We start from the raw sequence: 10,060 nt of genomic DNA, 5'->3' as shown, positions 1-10,060 counted from the left end.
TACATCATCTCCCTTTCTCCATCATGGATCTAAGTGGAAATGAACAGTCCAAGAGGACTCTGGGGTCATATGCTAACCCCTCTACTGCTTCATATGGGAGTAGCATCTGCATACCCTCCATTGGAGTCAGTAGCTTTGAGTTGAATCCTCAGCTCATTATCATGGTGCAGCAAAATTGCCAATATTCTGGTCTTCCATAGGAAGAACCTACAGAGTTTCTGGCACAGTTTTTACAAATTGCTGACACAGTACATGATAAGGAAATAGATCAGGATGTCTACAGACTATTACTGTTTCCATTTGCTGTGAAAGATCAAGCTAAGAGGTGGTTAAATAACCAACCTAAGGCCAGCATAAGGACATAGAAACAGCTGACAGAAAAATTCCTGAATCAATACTTTCCCCCAAAACGGATGACACAGCTAAGGCTGGACATCCAAGGCTTTAAACAAGGAGATAATGAATCTCTTTATGATGCCTGGGAGAGATACAAAGAGATGCTACGAAAATGCCCCTCTGAAATGTTTTCAGAGTGGGTTCAGTTAGACATCTTCTATTATGGGCTTGCAGAAGGAGCTCAGATGTCTTTGGACTACTCAGCTGGTGGATCTATCCACATGAGAAAGACAATTGAAGAGGCTCAAGAGCTCATTGATACAATTTCTAGGAATCAGCATCTGTATCTAAGCAGTGACCCTTCCATGAAAGAAGAGGTTAAAACAGCAACTGCTGAACTCAGTCCTGTAAAACAAGCTGCTGAATTCAATCAGCAATTGGACTTTCTAACAAAGCAGTTAGCCGAATTCAAAGATAGACTACAAGAGACAAGGATGTCTAATATACATATGGACGAATAGTTCAAGCAAACAAAGCAGCAGCTGTCAAGGCAAATAACAGAAGAATGCCAAGCAGTTCAACTAAGAAGTGGGAAAACATTAAATACCCCACCTCAAGGTAGCAAAAAGCTAAGAAATGAGCAAACCACTTAAAATTCACCTGAGGACAGTAAGAGCCCAGGGAAAAGTAATTCTGGAATTAAAACGCCAGAAATTTAGTGGAAAGCTGGCGCTGAACGCCCAAACCATGCTCAGGACTGGCGTTCAACGCCAGAAACAAGGCAGGACTGGCGTTCAACGCCAGAAATAGGCAAGGATCTGGCGTTGAACGCCCAAAATGGGCAAGACCTGGCACTGAACGCCCAAAATGGGCACAGTTCTGGTGTTCAGATGCCAGGAACAGACAATGAGTTGGCGTCTCACGTCACTCCAGCTTCTAACTCTGGCACTCAATTGCCAGTGAGGGATCAGACACACACACGTGCTGATGACAACCCCTCTAAAAAGGCTTCTTCAACCACTTCTGTAGGCAATAAACCTACAGCAACTAAGGTTGAAGAATATAAAGCCAAGATACCTTATCCTCAAAAACTCCGGAAAGAGGAGCAGGATAAGCAATTTGCTCGCTTTGCAGATTACCTCAGGACTCTTGAAATAAAGATTCCATTTGCAGAAGCACTTGAGCAAATACCTTCTTATGCCAAGTTCATGAAAGAGATCTTGAGTCATAAAAAGGATTGGAGAGAAACAGAAAGAGTTCTCCTCACTAAAGAATGCAGTGCAGTCATTCTGAAGAGCTTTCCTGAAAAGCTTAAAGACCCTGGGAGTTTTCTGATACCATGCATATTAGAAGGTAATTGCACCAAGACAGCTTTATGCGATCTTGGGGCAAGCATCAACCTAATACCTGCATCCACTATCAGAAAGCTTGGCTTAACTGAAGAAGTTAAACCAACCCGGATATGTCTCCAACTTGCTGATGGTTCCACTAAATACCCATCAGGCGTGATTGAAGACATGATAGTCAGAGTTGGGCCATTCGCCTTTCCCACTGACTTTGTTGTGCTGGAAATGGAGGAGCACAAGAGTGCTACTCTCATTCTAGGAAGACCCTTCCTAGCAACTGGACGATCCCTCATTGATGTCCAACAGGGGGAAATAACCCTGAGAGTCAATGATGATGAATTCAAGTTGAACGCTGTCAAAGCCATGCAACATCCAGACACATCAAAAGACTGCATGAAAGTTGATCTTATTGACTCTTTGGTAGAAGAGATCAACATGGCTGAGAGTCTTGAATCAGAGTTGAAAAACATCTTTAAAGATGTTCAGCCTGATTTAGAGGATTCAGAGGACATGAAAGAGCCTCTGAAATTTCTTCTGGAAGAGGAAAAACCTCCTAAACCCGAGCTCAAGCCATTACCACTATCCTTGAAATATGCGTTTCTGGGAGAAGGTGACACTTTTCCAGTGATCATAAGCTCTGCTTTAAATTCACAGGAAGAGGAGGCACTTATTCAAGTGCTAAGGACGCACAAGACAGCTCTTGGGTGGTCCATAGGTGACCTTAAGGGCATAAGCCCAGCTAGATGCATGCACAAAATCTTATTGGAGGATAATGCCAAACCAGTGGTTCAACCACAGAGGCGGCTAAATCCAGCCATGAAAGAAGTGGTGCAGAAAGAGGTCACTAAATTACTAGAGGCTGGGATTATTTATCCTATTTCTGATAGCCCCTAGGTGAGCCCTGTCCAAGTCGTCCCAAAAAAGGGAGGCATGATAGTGATTCATAATGAAAAAAAAAAACTGGTTCCTACAAGAACAGTTACAAGGTGGCGCATGTGTATTGACTATAGAAGGCTCAATACAGCCACCAGAAAGGATCATTTTCCTTTACCATTCATAGACCAGATGCTAGAAAGACTAGCAGGTCATGATTATTACTGCTTTTTGGATGGCTACTCAGGCTATAACCAGATTGCAGTAGATCCCCAGGATCAAGAGAAAACAGCATTCACATGTCCATCTGGAGTGTTTGCTTATAGAAGGATGCCATTTGGGCTATGTAATGCGCCTGCAACCTTCCAGAGATGCATGCTCTCTATTTTCTCTGATATGGTGGAAAATTTTTTGGAAGTCTTCATAGATGACTTCTCAGTATATGGAGACTCATTCAGCTCCTGTCTTGATCACCTGAAACTTGTTCTGAAAAGATGCCAAGAGACCAACATAGTTTTAAACTGGAAAAAATGTCACTTCATGGTGACTGAGGGGATTGTCCTTGGGCATAAAATCTCAAACAAGGGAATAGAGGTAGATCAAGCAAAAATAGAGGTAATTGAAAAATTACCACCACCTGCCAATGTTAAGGCAATCAGAAGCTTTCTGGGGCATGCAGGATTCTATAGGAGGTTTATAAAGGATTTTTCAAAAATCGCAAAACCTCTAAGCAATCTGCTAGCTGCTGACACGCCATTTGTGTTTGACACAGAGTGCCTGCAGGCGTTTGAAACGCTGAAAGCTAAGCTGGTCACAGCACCAGTCATTTCTGCACCAGACTGGACGTTACCATTTGAGCTAATGTGTGATGCCAGTGATCACGCCATTGGTGCAGTATTGGGACAGAGGCATGACAAGCTTCTGCATGTCATTTATTATGCTAGTCGCGTTTTAAATGATGCCCAGAAAAATTACACAACCACAGAAAAAGAATTACTTGCAGTGGTTTATGCCATTGACAAGTTCAGATCATACTTAGTAGGATCAAAAGTGATTGTGTATACTGATCATGCTGCTCTTAAATATCTACTCACAAAGCAGGATTCAAAACCCAGGCTCATCAGATGGGTGTTGCTTCTGCAAGAGTTTGATATAGAAATAAGAGACAGAAAAGGGACAGAGAACCAAGTGGCTGATCATCTGTCCCGGATAGAGCCAGTAGAAGGGACACCCCTCCCCTCTCTTGAGATCTCTGAGACTTTTCCGGATGAGCATTTATTTGCCATTCAGGAAACACCATGGTTTGCCGATATTGCAAACTATAAAGCTGCAAGGTTCATACCCAAGGAGTACAACAGGATACAAAAGAAGAAATTAATTACTGATGCAAAGTACTACTTGTGGGATGAACCCTATCTCTTTAAGAGATGTGCAGACGGAATAATCCGTAGGTGTGTGCCTAGAGAAGAAGCACAGAGGATCCTATGGCATTGCCATGGATCACAATATGGAGGCCATTTCGGAGGTGAGCGAACAGCCACCAAGGTCCTCCAATGTGGCTTCTATTGGCCCACACTCTATAAAGATTCCCGAGAGTTTGTACGTAACTGTGACAGTTGCCAAAGAGCTGGCAATCTGCCTCATGGTTACGCCATGCCTCAACAAGGAATCTTGGAGATTGAGTTGTTTGACGTATGGGAAATTGACTTCATGGGACCTTTCCCACCATCATACTCAAACACATATTCTGGTGGCAGTTGACTATGTATCAAAATGGGTTGAGGCCATTGCCACACCCACCAATGATACTAAGACAGTGTTGAAGTTCCTCTAGAAACATATCTTTAGCAGATTTGGTGTCCCTAGAGTACTAATCAGTGATGGGGGCACTCACTTCGGCAATAAACAGCTTTACTCTGCCATGGTTCGGTATGGAATTCGCCACAAGGTGGCTACTCCATATCATCCACAAACTAATGGGCAAGCTGAAGTCTCTAACAGAGAATTAAAGAGAATCCTAGAACGGACAGTAAATACCCGTAGAAAGGATTGGGCACGGAGCTTGGATGATGCTCTGTGGGCTTACAGAACAGCATTCAAGACCCTTATAGGGACCTCTCCATACCAACTGGTGTATGGTAAGGCATGTCACCTGCCCGTGGAACTGGAACATAAGGCCTACTGGGCAACCAGATTCCTAAACTTTGATGCCAAATTAGCAGGAGAAAAAAGATTGCTCCAGCTAAATGAGCTAGAGGAGTTCAGATTCACAGCTTTCGAAAATGCCAAGCTTTATAAAGAGAAATAAAAAAAGTGGCATGACAGAAAGCTGTCATCTAGAATCTTTGAACCAGGACAGAAGGTTCTGCTGTTCAACTCTAGACTCAGGCTATTCCCCGGGAAATTGAAATCCCGGTGGAGGGGACCATACGTGATTACAAGCGTATCACCATATGGTTATGTAGAGCTTCAAGATATTGACTCTGACAAGAAGTTCATTGTTAATGGACAGAGAATCAAGCACTATCTTGAAGGCAATGTTGAGCAAGAGTGCTCAAGGTTGAAGCTAGATTAAAAGCTCAGCAAGGTCCAGCTAAGGACATTAAACAAGCGCTTGTTGGGAGGCAACCCAATTTTTATTTATTTTCATGGTTTTTCATGTTTTATTAGGTTCATGATCATGTGGAGTCACAAAATAAATATTAAAAATTGAAAACGGAATCAAAAACAGCAGAAGAAAAATCACACCCTGGAGGAAGCACCTGTCTGGCGTTCAACGCCAGAACAGAGCATGGTTCTGGCGCTGAACGCCCAAAATGGGCAACATCCTGGTGCTGAACGCCCATAACAAGCATGGTTCTGGCGTTCAACGCCAGAAATGGCTAGTAAATGGGCGTTGAACGCCCAAAATGGGCACCAACCTGGCGCTGAACGCCCAGAGTTGTGTGCAAGGGCATTTTGCATGCCTAAATTGGTGCAGGGATGTAAATGCCTTGACACCTCAAGATCTGTGGACCTCACAGGTCATTTCAAGATCTGTGGACCCCACAGGATCCCCACCTTCCCTCCTCATAATCCTAGTTTTTTCTTCCACATCTTCTTCTTCATCTATTCCTTCTTCTTTTGCTCGAGGGCGAGCAACATTCTAAGTTTGGTGTGGTAAAACAATTATGTGAAGGATCTATAGCTCAGTGGTAGAACATGTGGCTGCAAATCAAGAGATCCCTGAGATACCTCAGGGGATGCACTTCCCTCCACATAATTATTGGAAGCAACTGAGGATAGAAATACCAAAAATCACTAGGAATCAAGCCACAAAGGCAAGAAAGAGAGATAAAAGAGCTCAAGAACATCATTGGTTCCTCAAGAAGGAAATGCCATCATCACTAAGGTGGACTCGTTCCTTGTTCTTACTTTATCTGTTTTTCGTTTTCTCTATGTTAAGTGCTTATCTATGTTTGTGTCTTCATTACATGATCACTAGTAGTAATTAGTGTCTATTTTGATTTTATCCCCAATTAAGTTATAGTCTATTTTTCTCATCATCAGCAAACATGAATAAAATAGGAGATCTTTTGAATAAGAGGCAATAAAATTTCGAGTTTTTAATAAGAAAAATTCTAATTAGTAACATGTGGTGGCAATGCTTTCTGTCTTCTGAATGAATGCTTGAACAGTGCATATGTCTTTTGAATTTGTTGTTTAAGACTGTTAAATATATTGGCTCTTGAAAGAATGATGAACATGAGACATGTTATTGATAATCTGAAAAATCATAAAAATGATTCTTGAAGCAAGAAAAAGTAGCAAAGAACAAAGCTTGCAGAAAAAAAAATATATATATATATATATAATAAAATAGGCGAAAAAAATAGAAAGAAAAAGAAAAAGCAAGCAGAAAAAGCCAAAAGCTCTTAAAACCAAGAGGCAAGAGCAAAAAGCCAATAACCCTTAAAACCAAAAGGCAAGGGCGAATAAAAAGGATCCCAAGGCTTTGAGCATCAGTGGATAGGAGGGCCTAAAGGAATAAAATCCTGGTCTAAGCGGCTAAACCAAGCTGTCCCTAACCATGTGCTTGTGGCGTGTAGGTGTCAAGTGAGAACTTGAGACTGAGCAGTTAAAGTCAAGGTCCAAAGCAAAAAGAAGAGTGTGCTTAAGAACCCTGGACACCTCTAATTGGGGGCTTTAGCAAAGCTGAGCCACAATCTGAAAAGGTTCACCCAATTATGTGTCTGTGGCATTTATGTATCCGGTGGTAATACGGGAAAACAAAATGCTTAGGGCCACGGCCAAGACTCATAAAATAGCTGTGTTCAAGAATCATCACACTGAAATAGGAGAATCAATAACACTATCTAAATTCTAAGTTCCTATAGATGCCAATCACTCTGAGCTTCAATGGATAAAGTGAGATGCCAAAACTGTTCAGAAGCAAAAAGCTACTAGTCCCGCTCATCTAATTAGAATCTGAGCTTCACTCAAAAACTCTGAGATATTATTGCTTCTCAACTTATTAGTCTTCTATTTTATTTGTCTAGTTGCTTGAGGACAAGCAACAGTTTAAGTTTGGTGTTGTGATGAGCGAATATTTTATACGCTTTTTGGGGTTAATTTCATATAGTTTTTAGTATGTTTTAGTTAGTTTTTAGTTTATTTCCATTAGTTTTTAGGAAAAATTCATATTTCTGGACTTTACTATGAGTTGTGTGTTTTTCTGTAATTTCAGGTATTTTTCTGGCTGAAATTGAGGGAGCTGAGCAAAAATCTGATTTAGGCTGAAAAAGGACTGCTGATGCTGTTGGATTCTGACCTCCCTGCACTCAAAGTGGATTTTCTGGAGCTACAGAACTCGAAATGGCACGCTTCCAATTGCGTTGGAAAGTAGACATCCAGGGATTTCCAGAAATATATAATAGTCTATACTTTGCTCAAGAATAAACGACGTAAAATGGCGTTCAATGCCAGTTCTCTGCCCAATTCTGGCGTCCAGCGCCAGAAAAGGATCAAAAGTTAGAGTTCAACGCCACAAAAGGATCCAAAACTGGCGTTGAACGCCCAAAACAGCCTTATGCACGTGAGAAGCTTTAGTCTCAGCCCCAGCACACACCAAGTGGGCCCCAGAAGTGGATTTCTGCACTATCTATCATAGTTTACTCAATTTCTGTAAACCTAGGTTACTAGTTGAGTATTTAAACAACTTTTAGAGACTTATTTTGTATCTCATGACATTTTTAGATCTAAACTTTGTACTCTTTGACGGCATGAGTCTCTCAACTCCATTGTTGGGGGTGAGGAGCTCTGCTGTGTCTCGATGAATTAATGCAAGTATTCTTGTTTTCTATTCAAACATGCGTGTTCCTATCTAAGATATTCATTCGCACTTCAACATGAATGTGATGAACGTGACAATCATCATCATTCCCCCACGAACGCGTGCCTGACAACCACCTCCGTTCTACATCAGATTGAATGAATATCTCTTAGATTCCTTAATCAGAATCTCCGTGGTATAAGCTAGATTGATGGCGGCATTCATGAGAATCTGGAAAGTCTAAACCTTGTCTGTGGTATTCTGAGTAGGATTCAGGGATTGAATGACTGTGACGAGCTTCAAACTCGCGAGTGCTGGGCGTAGTGACAGACGCAAAAGGAGGGTGAATCCTATTCCAGCATGATCGGGAACCTCAGATGATTAGTCGTGCTGTGACAGAGCATTTGGACCATTTTCACAAGAGGAGGTGATGTAACCATTGACAACGGTGATGCCCCAACACACAGTTTGCCATAGAAGGATGTGCGTGCGTGAATCAGAGGACAAAGGAAAGCAGAGATTCAGAAGACAAAGCATCTCCAAAACTCCAACATATTCTCCATTATTGCATAACAAGTAACCTTTAACCCATGCTCTCTTGTTTATTCGCAATTCAACTGATAAATATAATTGACTTCCTGACTAAGAATTGCAAGATAACCATAGATTGCTTCAAACCAACAATCTCCGTGGGATTCGACCCTTACTCACGTAAGGTATTACTTGGACGACCCAGTGCACTTGCTGGTTAGTGGTACGAGTTGTGAAAAGTGTGATTCACAATTAGTGCACCAATGGACTTCCATCTGAAGATCCTTTTCAGTTCTTAACTGAATTCTTGCAGATCTGTGATATTGTTAAGACTAACGGAGTAGATCCTGAAGTCTACAGGCTCATGCTTTTCCCATTTGCTGTAAGAGACAGAGCTAGAATATGGTTGGATTCTCAACCTAAGGATAGCCTGAACTCTTGGGATAAGCTGGTCAAGGCTTTCCTAGCCAAGTTCTTTCCTCCTCAAAAGCTGAGCAAGCTTAGAGTGGATGTTCAAACCTTCAAACAAAAAGATGGTGAATCCCTCTATGAAGCTTGGGAAAGATACAAACAGCTGACCAAAAAGTGTCCTTCTGACATGCTTTCATAATGGACCATCCTGGATATATTCTATGATGGTTTATCTGAGTTATCAAAGATGTCATTGGATACTTCTGCAGGTGGATCCATTCACCTAAAGAAAACGCCTGCAGAAGCTCAAGAACTCATTGACATGGTTGCTAATAACCAGTTCATGTACACTTCTGAGAGGAATCCTGTGAGTCATGGGACGCCTATGAAGAAGGGAGTTCTTGAAGTTGATACTCTGAATGCCATATTGGCTCAGAACAAAATATTGACTCAACAAGTCAATATGATTTCCCAGAGTCTGAATGGAATGCAAGCTGCATCCAACAGTACTCAAGAGGCATCTTCTGAAGAAGAAGCTTATGATCCTGAAAACCCTGCAATAGCAGAGGTAAATTACATAGGTGAACCTTATGGAAACACCTATAATCCATCATGGAGAAATCATCCAAATCTCTCATGGAAGGATCAAAGGCCTCAACAAGGCTTTAATAATGGTGGAAGAAACAGGTTTAGCAATAGTAAGCCTTTTCCATCATCCACTCAGCAACGGACAGAGAATTCTGAGCAGAATCCATCTAGCTTAGCAAATTTAGTCTCTGATCTGTCCAAGGCCACTGTGAGTTTCATGAATGAAACAAGGTCTTCCATTAGAAATTTGGAAGCACAAGTGAGCCAGCTGAGTAAAAGGATCACTAAAATCCCTCCTAGTACTCTCCCAAGCAATACAGAAGAGAATTCAAAAGGAGAGTGCAAGGCCATTGACATAAGCACCAAGGCCGAACCTGTAAGGGAAGAGGAGAACGTGAATCCCAAGGAGGAAGACCTCCTGGGACGTCCAGTGAGCAATAAGGAGCTTCCCTCTGAGGAACTAAAGGACTCTGAGGCTCATCTAGAAACCATAGAGATTCCATTGAACCTCCTTATGCCATTCATGAGCTCTGATGAGTATTCCTCTTCTGAAGAGAATGAGGATGTTACTGAAGAGCAAACTGCCAAGTTTCTTGGTGCAATCATGAAGCTGAATGCCAAATTATTTGGTATTGAAACTTGGAAAGATGAACCTCCCTTGTTC

At 41.8% G+C, this 10,060-nt stretch overlaps 1 non-coding gene across 1 annotated transcript; it reads right to left on the bottom strand.

Annotated features, from left to right (window-relative positions):
• Nucleotides 1-8,893: 8,893 nt before the first annotated feature.
• Nucleotides 8,894-9,001, bottom strand: LOC112781284 (small nucleolar RNA R71). The gene has a single exon (XR_003192069.1). It is a non-coding gene; the product is annotated as a small nucleolar RNA R71 (small nucleolar RNA).
• Nucleotides 9,002-10,060: the final 1,059 nt, after the last annotated feature.

This window comes from Arachis hypogaea, chromosome 19 (assembly GCF_003086295.3).
Source record: "Arachis hypogaea cultivar Tifrunner chromosome 19, arahy.Tifrunner.gnm2.J5K5, whole genome shotgun sequence".
Lineage (NCBI taxonomy): Eukaryota > Viridiplantae > Streptophyta > Magnoliopsida > Fabales > Fabaceae > Arachis > Arachis hypogaea.
This window is presented reverse-complemented; position numbering and strand designations above follow the sequence as displayed.